Below are 11280 nucleotides of genomic sequence, written 5' to 3' on the forward strand. Positions count from 1 at the left end.
TATAGCCTAAGAAAGTAGCAGAAATGTGCAAAAAGTAGTTTTGAATGCATTTTTTTGAAGGGAAACAATAACAGTATTTTTTTGGCGACATAGTGATAAATTCTTATATACTGTACAATGAGGAATTGAACTACAAAATACTAGTCTTCTCACATTTTTTTAACCATTGCCCCCACCCACAAGGTGTATAAACAAAAACAATAAATAAGAATAAAATAAGATAATAGATAGAAAACAAAAACGTGAAGAACATAGATCAATCAACTCTAATTAGCACATGTAGGACAGTATGCAAGTGTGTGTACATGGACTTTTCAGATGTATTTCTCACATGTGCAGCACATAGTATTTGTTTTACAGTCCTTCTTTGGGGGGAAGAATTGGCATCTCCTCCTCTTGTCTGCCCCAGCTGCAGCCTCAGGTGGATCAGGACAAGATTCAGTCCCCTGAACAGCTTTCACAAGCGCTGCAGAGGCTGCTGTGTGGTGGAGGCGCTCCCTTCTTTGAATGTGTGGGGTTACAAGTGCCTTTCCCAGCTGCTCCAGGAACACCCTCCTCTTGTTTTGCTTATCAGACATCCAGGTAGGGTTGATATTGTTCCATATCATGAAGACATTGTATGAGGACACATCAATGATGTTATGGAAGATGACCAGGGGCCAGCAGGCAGTCATCCTCCTGCAGCTGTAAGTTCCAACAACCTTGTCCAGGTTGTCCACACCTCCTTTGTTGTGGTTGTAGTCCAGGATGATGGCTGACTTCCTGTCCTCACGATCACTGATCTCAGCTGTTTTGTGCAGTGTGCTCAGGAGGACCACATTCTAGAGTGGTGGTGGGGGTGAAGGCAAACTTTGATGAGAAGGCCTCCCTCCCCCTTGTTGTGAGGAGGGCAGGGGGGAGCTCAGGCTTGTTCTTTGTAACTGTGCCAACCTTGGTGTTCTTCCTCTTCAAGAGCTGCTGGCTGAACTCTTATGAGTTCATAAGAGGTGAAGAAATTGTCACACATGACATTGTGCCCCCTCAATCCATCTGTCACATCAAGCACAACCCACATCCCCTGGTTCTTCTCCGGGCCTCCACTGATCAGCTTCCCTGTGTAGACTTGCATCTTCCAAGCATAGCTGGATTGTGCGTCACAGGCCACCCATATCTTGATGCCATACTTTGCTGGCTAGTTGGGCATATACTGCCGGAAAGAACAGCGCCCTTTTGACAAAAGAGATTACTATCAGTAATTAGTATCAGTGTCACAGAAAACAATTATATAAATCCATGATATTACAGCAACACATAATACAATTAACAGTGAAAATCACTTACATTACAGATATGAAAATAAAAATCTACCTCTGAATGGAACCAGTTGCTCATCCACTGTTACTTCAGGCCCAGGGTAGTAGCGGTATGGCAGACGCTCCACCCACTTCTCCTAGACCTCTCTTATGGCCGTCAGTTTGTCTCTCACGCGTCTTGCAGGTATTGACTCACGGTTATCAAATCATACCCTTTCTTGAGAAAGTGTGAAAGACTTTCAGTTGTATCGTGGCATGGAAAATTGCCCTTCCACTCTTTGCATCCCAGAGACTACATGTATCCTTGCCTCGGGACCTATACACACCCGTTAAGATTAGCAGCCCTATGTAGGCACGCAGGTCAATCTCATCCATACCTTTCCAGTTGTCTCCATATTTACGGAAACTCTCCAAATTTGTCATCTCCTGGGTGATTTTTTTCAATGGCTGGTGTGATGACCATGTAGATTATTGAGGCGATGTCCTGGGCATGGGCAACTGCATGTCTTCTGGGCCCTGGGGTCATCCTTATGACATTTTGTGCTGCCATGGTTGTCATATGGGGACAAGGATCATGTTATTTTGCTGTTCTTTGACAAAAATGTATCTTTTTCAGTTTGTGGGATTTCTTATTAATCTGAAGATGATGCATCGTGCTCTGGGTTGTATTCTTCCCCATCTTCTTCTTCAGATACCTCCTCCTCTTCTAAATCATTGTTCTCTTGTTGCTCCTGGACATCTGAAAAAATCAGATCTACGACCTGTTGGGCACTGAAATGTGCACTCATGGCTTCAGCAAAGAAAAAACTGGAAGGACTGTCATTAGCAGCACCTTTATAGCCTCTGACAGCATTCCCCATTTGTAAACAATGCTTTCAAGAAATGTTTATTTTGTCTGAAATTTTGTTTCTTTTGTCTGAAATTTTGTTTCTTTTGTCTGTGAACCTGAGTTGTGTTGGGTAGCGGAGGGGAGATGCTGCACATGCACAAGAATGTTTTAGATTTGTTCAATCAGTAGCAGTAGTTCAATCAGTAGCACACAAACTAAATATCTCATCGTGTGTGTGTGGTTTTTGTGGTGTGTAAATTATTTTATAACTGCCAAGTCAAAAATGGCCCTAAGACAATCTTTGTACCCTGGTGGTGTACAGCTTTCATGGATATATGAACAAAGGCGATGTTTCACTTTTTCTGTTGTTGGAGTCACTCTAGGAAAGTAATCATATTTCAAGTTGAAAAAATATCATTTAGGGGGTTTTCTCTGCTGTTAAACATAGTGGCGGGTCATTTTTGACACTTAAGACAACACAAGGGTTAAAATAATTAACAGTGCAGGCTGACCATCAGGGCGTTGATGAGACAGAACGCAAATGCAGAGAGACTTATGTTTGACCCCTACAAACACAACTACGATGGAGACAAAACAAACATTCTGAAGCTCAGATCAATAAAGAAATAGATAAACACCAGAGGAAACTATTAAGTTACAACATCCTGGTTCAAAAAAACTTAAAGGAGAACATGAAATATCAAACAGAATACATTTCTTGGCTAAAATAGTTGTTCAGCAAAAGAGTCCAAGGCAGCCAACAGACAGGCTAAATGATATGTGTGTAACTCTATCAGACGGAAACATAAAGTCTGACAAGGCGTTCAGGCTCCAACAGAGATGCCTCCAACAGAGCAGCAGCAACAATTGATTCTCCTGCTGCTGTCTCCGTCTCCGTCTCAGTCTCCATTATCAAAATCACAGAGAGACGTCCTGCTGGCCAGCTCAGAGATGAGCTCTCTCTTTCAGCTTGTGTCCCAAATGGCACCCTATTCCCTATTTTGTGCATTAAGGCCCTTAGGTCTCTGGTCAAATGTAGTGCACTATATAGGTAGTAGGGTGCCATTTGCGACTTAGACTCTATTTGCAGCTAAATAAGACGACTTACATAAATCAGACAGCCTGGAAACTCAAACATGCTTTAAACATGAGTCAGAGTCCTGATGGGAGACGGAGAACATCAAACAACACTAGTTACAAGACATATTTCCTCTGCGCCAAGGCTAAGGATACGTCCCAAATGCCACTCTATATAGTGTACTTCATTTGACCAGGGGCCCATAGGCTTTGGTCAGGGAACTGGTCAAAAGTAGTGCACTAGTCTATATGGTGCCATTTAGGACTCACCCTCAGACACAGCACTGCAGCCAGTGGATCATAGACACCATGCACCCTCCTTTATTAGTTTGATTCCTCTCCTTGTTTTGGCTCCCAAGAATGATACTAATGAGTCATGCATAGCAATCGGAGGAGCGGCTATGAAAAGGATGCAAAAACAGGCAGACCGTCATTTTCAAACCAGCTCCACTCTCCTGACAGATGTGACATGGATGTGAAACTTCCAACACTACATCTACTTCCCAAATGGCAGCCTATTCCCTATTAGCCCTGGTCAAATGTAGTGCCCTATAAAGGGAATAGGGTGCCATTTGGGACGCACTTATCTATAGTCTATTCCTCTGACAGATGTGACATGTGGATGTTAAACTCTTCCAACACTCCAGTTAATGAGGCTAACATGGAGGCTAGAATAGAACTATCCCTGGGGCAGGGTCGTGAACTAGGCCTGTCACTGTAGGAAAACAGACCGCCACACAGACAGTTTCACATAACGACAGTCAGACAGCCACACAGACACCTTCGCATAACGGCAGCCATGCCAAAACTATTCTAACAACATCCTGTCGGACTGCTCGGAGTTAACTCACATCCTGGGAGTCCCAAATGCTATTCCCTAAATAGTGCCCTACTTTTGACCAAGGACCGCATAGCATTCTGGTCATAGCGTTCTGTTGCTACCACTCCATAAGTGGGGGGGTAGTAATCTTGATAATTATCGACCCATTTCCAGGCTCCCTTATCTTGTGAAAATCCTAGAATCATTGGTCAACAACAGCTACATTATTATCTATCTGTAAATGGTATTCTTAATGTTAATCAATCCGGATTCTGACCTAAACATAGCATCACTACGGCTACCATGCTTGTGTAAATTATATTGAAAATGCCTTAGAAGATAGAAAGAATTATGCTGCCATGTTTGTTGACTTGTAAAAAGCTTTTGATACTGTACACCATGTACTTCTGTTGAATAAGCTGTCCTCGATAGGGTTGGGTACTGATGCTTGCAGTGGTTTCATAATTATCTCAATGACAGAACTCAGGCCATCAAGGTAGATTGGGTCAAATCTGAATTCCTTGAGTTACAAAAAGAGGTGCCCTAAGATTCGATACTCGGCCCACTACTGTTTACAATCTATATAAATATCATTGGTAATGTTGTAAAAAAATATATACAGTTGAAGTCGGAAGTTTACATAAACTTAGGTTGGAGTAATTAAAACTCGTTTTTCAACAACTCCAGAAATTTCTTGTTAACAAACAATAGTTTGGCAAGTCGGTTAGGACATCTACTTTGTGCATGATACAAGTAATTTTTCCAACAATTGTTTACAGACAGAATATTTATCTTATAATTCACTGTATCACAATTCCAGTGGGTCAGAAGTTTACATACACTAAGTTGACTGTCCCGTTAAACAGCTTGGAAAAGTCCAGAAAATGATGTCCTGGCTTTAGAAGCTTCTGATAGGCTAATTGACATCATTTGAGTCAATTGGAGGCGTACCTGTGGATGTATTTCAAGGCCCACCTTCAAACGCAGTGCCTCTTTGCTTGACATATGGGAAATCAAAAGAAATCAGCCAAGACCTCAGAAAAAAAATGGTAGACCTGGTTCATCCTTGGGAGCAAATTCCAAATGCCTGAAGGTAGATGCTAGAGGAAACAGGTACCAAAGTATCTATATCCACATTGAAAGGAGTCCTATATCGACATAACCTGAAAGGCCGCTCAGCAAGGAAGAAGCCACTGCTCCAAAACCACCATGAAAAGCCAGACTACGGTTTGCAACTGCACATGGGGACAAATATCATACTTTTTGGAGAAATGTCCTCTGGTCTGATGAAACAAAAATAGAACTGTTTGGCCATAATGACCATCTTTATGTTTGGAGGAAAAAGGGGGAAGCTTGCAAGCCGAAGAACACCATCCCAACCGTGAAGCACGGGGGTGGCAGCATCATGTTGTGGGGGTGCTTTGCTGCAGGAGGGACTGGTGCACGTCACAAAATAGATGGCATCATGAGGGAGGAAAATTATGTGGATATATTGAAGCAACATCTCAAGACATCAGTCAGGAAGGGGTCTTCCAAATGGACAATGACCCCAAGCATACTTGGCAAAATGGCTTAAGGACAACAAAGTCAAGGTATTGGAGTGGCCATCACAAAGCCCTGACCTCAATCCTATATAAAATTTGTGGTCAGAACTGAAAAAGCGTGTGCGAGCAAGGAGGCCTAGAAACCTGACTCATTTACACCAGCTCTGTCAGGAGGAATGGGCCAAAATTCACCCAACTAACTGTGGGAAGCTTTTGGAAGGCTATCCAAAACGTTTGACCCAAGTTAAACAATTTCAAGGCAATGCTACCAAATACTAATTGAGTGTATGTAAACTTCTGACCCACTGGGAATGTGATGAAAGAAATAAAAGCTGAAATAAATCACTCTGTCATTTTTTTGACATTTCACATTCTTAAAATAAAGTGGTGATCCTAACGGACCTAAGACAGGGAATTTTTACTTGGATTAAATGTCAGGAATTGTGAAAAACTGAGTTTAAATGTATTTGGCTAAGGTGTATGTAAACTTCCGACTTCAACTGTAAATTAATTTGTATGCAGATGATAGTGTTGTATTCCATTGCTCCATAGGATGGCCAAGCCTTTTCACATTTGAAGTCTGATTTTCAAGCACTGCAGAAGTCACTATTGGATCTAAAGTTATTGCTCAATGCATTCTTTTTTCTAGGTCTCATACACTTGGTTAGCAGATGTTATTGCGAGTGTAGCGAAATGCTTGTGCTTCTAGTTCCGACAGTGCAGTAATATCTAACAAGTAATCTAAATTCTAAATTCTACAGGGACTTCAGGTTATGAAAAAAAGAAGGTATGGGAACTGTAAAAATATCTGAACACTATGAAGTGGATATGAACATACACGTACTCAATTACATGTTCAGTTACACATACAGACTAATACATACACATACCATCTTTGATCTCACTCTCTTCTCTCACTCTTTCTTTCTTTTCTCTTCTCTTCTCTCCCTCTCTCTATTGTCGAGAACTGTTTAATATTTATTGTAATCTTGAAATTTAAGATATTTCTTGTTTGTCTATATTTTCTATGTCTACATGTTTATATATGTTTACAACAAGCAAGGGGAAAATATCAGAGTAGGGACATTGGGTAATAATAACATATTGTACGGGATACATTTGTACTGTGGTGAAGCCGTCTCTATAGTAATGCAAGGTCTCTTTCATGATCATGTGAAACGTCAATTTGCAATTGAAATGCTGGGATGTGTTTTTCAATGATGTTAAAGGTAATTATGATGCAACAATGTTGGTGATACTATATGGATTACAATTATCATCATGAATATTAAGGATAAACACACTAGATGTTACACACATAGACACTCAATCATGCAAATTGGCGGGGTTATTATTTATTTCGACATCCCACATTATAGTCTTACTCTTATACAGACATCGTACACATTCTCATTAAATCACATCCAATATCATACACCTCAACTTACTCAGATTTACTACACACATAATATCTTGTCTCAATTTTCTAACATCTGTGACATTGGCTCACAGGCAAACAGGCAAAGAAATAAAACATATATTGCTAGAACCTATTTCTTGAATTCTAAATATCAGACATTTGAAAGCTCTAGTTTTGATCGTCATAATACCACTGATGGCAGTAACTTTACAAGCACTAATTATGGTCAATTTAGACTGAGAATAGTATCTAGTTATGGTAAGGGGTGAGTTAGGTATAGCTGTTACGCCCCTGAAAAAGGGGAGAAATAATCACGAGAGTGATAGGTGTTGTTTACTCATTTAAACTTTTAGTGCAATGAGAAAAAGACCGCGATTTCTCCGGGACCTTCAGTGGAGACCAGAGCAATCGATCTCAGGCTCATAGATTAAGAGCATTTAGTAGATCACAGATGAACACTTTTACCCACGACAAAATAAAGTAATCAACATAACGTTTACACATTCCTCTCACAATTCGTACCCTTTGTATGCTTGACGGATTTTAACACAATTATATAAATGTTATCAATCTATCAACTAATACTGAATGCATGATCTTCTTAACCTTAGATGTTTTAAGATCCTCACATACTATGAACTTACTAATACTTTTTAATGTATAACAGGCTATTAGTATTTCCTTTAACCTGTCACATAGCCAGTTATAATTGTAATGATTTAGCAGATTATAAAAAAAGAAGATCAGTCTTTACATGGCTTATTAGAAAAGGAATATAACATATACTGTTTACAGGAAACTCGCTCTACATCCCTAGATGAAGTTGCGTGGAAAAAAGAATGGGGTGGTGAAATAATTTTCTGTCAAGGACAACTCAAAAGGTGTGAAGATATTAATTAACAAAAATTTTGATTTGAATATGCACATAGTTAGGAATGACTCGCAAGGAAGGTGGATCTTTTTGAATATGAAAGTGGTCGAAAAAGAGATTTGGCTAATTAATCTATATGGTCCAAATCAGGATGTTCCATACTTCTTCGAAAATATTTATACCAATTTATTGAACCTACAGGCAACAAATGATCAAATCATTATGGTAGGAGACTATAACACAGTGTTAAGTAGCTCAATGGACCATAAAGGTAATCACTCTACAAACTATCATCACCGTGCCCTTATGGAAATCACAAATATTATGGACACATTAGAAATAGTGGATATTTGGAGAATAAAAAATCCAGAGCTAGGGAGATATACATGGAGGAGACTTAATCATACTAGTCGTCTTGACTACTTTCTTGTCTCTTTCTCTCTTGCATCAAAGGTTAAAACAGTTTCAATAGGAGACAGAATGCGATCGGATCATCATCTAATTGTCCTTCACATAACTCTTATAGAATTTCCACATGGATGGGATATTTGAAATTTAATCAAAGTTTACTGGAGGACAACTTATTTTTAACTAAGACAAAATATTTTATACCTGAATTTTTCCAGTATAATATAGGAACAGCAAATTGTTTGGGATACTTATTGTTTGGGATACCTTTAAACGTACCTTCAGAGGTCATTCAATTCAATATTCATCAATAATAAAAAAGCAGTTTCTGGCTAAAGAGACAAGACTAACAAGGCAAATACATGAACTAATAGTACAGGTAGATAGCAATAAAAACGATACTACAGAGATACAAAATACGTGAGAGGAAAAACAAAAAGAACTTGAGGAACTTATTCAAGAATTATTTAATGTAATCTATTTAAAAAATAAAGCAAACTGGATGGACTATGGAGAAAAATGCACAAAATTCTTCCTGAATCTCCAACACAGGAACGCTAACAATTTTTTTTTTCAGAAACTCGTTACTGAAGACGGAGTCATTTATGAATCTCCCAATGATATTTTAAAAGAAGAAGCTAAATATTTTAAGCAGATGTTCTCTTTTCCGTCTCATCCTCTCCCACTGAATGAAGATTACAGTAAGGAATTCTTTCCAAACAATACAAAAAATTGAAAATTAACAAATGTACAGAAAGGTCAGTGCAAAGGCCAAATTACAGAGGAAGAACTTTTTGAGGCTATTAAATCCTTTCAGTCAGGAAAACCCCCAGGGCTTGATGCATACCAGTAGAGGTATATCAAGCCCTTTTTATATACTAAAAGCTCCATTGTTCGATTGTTTTAACTACTCCTATAGAAATAGTAGTCAGGTACTCAGCAGGAAGGTCTGATTTCACTATTATTTAAACAAGACCCAGATGGCAAATAAAAAGATCCAGTCTATCTAAAAAACTGGAGGCCCCTTGTACTTCAATGTTGTGATGCAAAAATACTAGCAAAATGCATAGCACTCAGAATTAAAAGGGTTTACCAGGTATTGTTCATCCTGATCAGACAGATTTTTTACATGGACAATACATTGGAGATAATATACGACAACTACTACAAATAATAGAACATCATGAAACATCTAAGAAGCCAGGCCTGGAATTTATAGAGGATTTTGAAAAGGCATTTGATAAAGTAAGACTAGATTTTATTTATAAATGCCTGGATTTTTTCAATTTCGGTGATTCTCTTATAAAATGGGTAAAAGTAATGTATAGCAACCCCAGGTGTAAAATAGTAAATAACGGCTACTTCTCAGAGAGTTTTGAATTGTTAAGAGGAGTTAAACAAGGGTGTTCGCTGTCACCATATCTATTCGTTATGGCCATCGAAATGCTAGCTATTAAAATCAGATCCAATAACAACATTAGAGGATTAGTAATCCAAGGCTTAAAAACAAAGGTGTCCATGTATGCCGATGACTCAAGTTTTATATTAAGTCCGCAAGCTAGATCCCTGCAATGTCTCATTGCAACTTTTCTGGACTCTCTGGACTAAAACCTAATTATGATAAGTGTACAATATTACGTATTGAATCTTTAAAAAATACATTTTTACATCACCCTGCAGTTTACCTATAAAATGGGCTGAAGTAGACGTACTTGGTATTCATATCACAAAATATATAAATAAGCTCTCCACAATGAATTTCAATAGAAAACTTGTAAAAATAGACAAAATCCTGCAACCATAGAGAGATAAATACCTGTAGATTTATGGAAAAGTTGCCCTTATTAACTCCATAGTCATATCTCAGTTTACTCACTTACTTATGGAGCTGCCTACTCCTGATAATTTGTTTTTCAAATCATATGAGCAAAGAATATTTAGCTTTATCTGGGATGCTAAACCAGACAAATAAAGTGTACCTATCTATATAATGAATATGAATTGGGTGGGTTGAGATTATTAAATATAAAAGCACTAAACCTCTCTCTAAAAGCTTCACTTATTCAAAAGTTTTACTTGAACCCAAAATGGTTCTCAAGTAGATTACTAAGAAAATCTCATTCATTGTTTAAAAATGGCCTTTTTGCCTTTGTGCAGATTGCCATGTCTCATTTTCGATTAATTGAAAATGATATATTTTTCAAAGTATCTCACTTTTTCAAACAAGCATTGCAGAGTTGGCTACAATTTCAATTTCATCCCCCTGAAAAGATAGAACAAATATTACAATAAATATTGTGGCTGAACTTAAATGTGCTGGTTGATAAAATACCTGTATTTATGGGAAAGATGTTTGAAAAGGGTATTTTGTTCTTAAATTATATTGTAAATTGGAATGGTAGAGTTATGTCTTTCATGGAGCTATCAGAATTTTACAGGAAGGTCTGCTTGATCCAAGAACACAACCAATTGATTACAGCAGTACCCCAAAAATGGAGGAGGCAGGTGGCAGCGGGAGGAGGTAGGGAACTGGTCAGTCTGCCAAATATAAAGGATCAAAACTTGCGGAGGAATAAAATTACATAAATAGGAAAGTATACCAGTTTCATTTGAGGACCAGTATGTTGACAACTGTGCCATACAGATTGCAAAATAGTTGGGAAGAGATTTTTGATGTACCGATTCCATGGTACCGGGTATATGAGTTGATATATAAAATGACGCAAGATTCAAGACTTCATGCTTTTCAGCTAAAATTACTATATAGAATTCTTGCCACCAACAAAATGTTGAATATTTGCGGCATAAAATCATCGAAGTTCTGCAGATTTTGTTGTGAGGATACAGAATCAATAGACTATTTATTATGGTATTGCCCTCAGGTAGCCTGTTTCTGGTCTCAGGTTCAGGAATGGCTGAAAATGCATAACATTGATTTAAAATTGACCATATAAAAAGTATTGTTAGGAGATCTGGGGAAACCGGGTCAGTCAATTACTAATATACTAATACTCTTAGT

The sequence above is a fragment of the Salvelinus namaycush genome, chromosome 21 (genome assembly GCF_016432855.1).
Source record: "Salvelinus namaycush isolate Seneca chromosome 21, SaNama_1.0, whole genome shotgun sequence".
Taxonomy (NCBI): domain Eukaryota; kingdom Metazoa; phylum Chordata; class Actinopteri; order Salmoniformes; family Salmonidae; genus Salvelinus; species Salvelinus namaycush.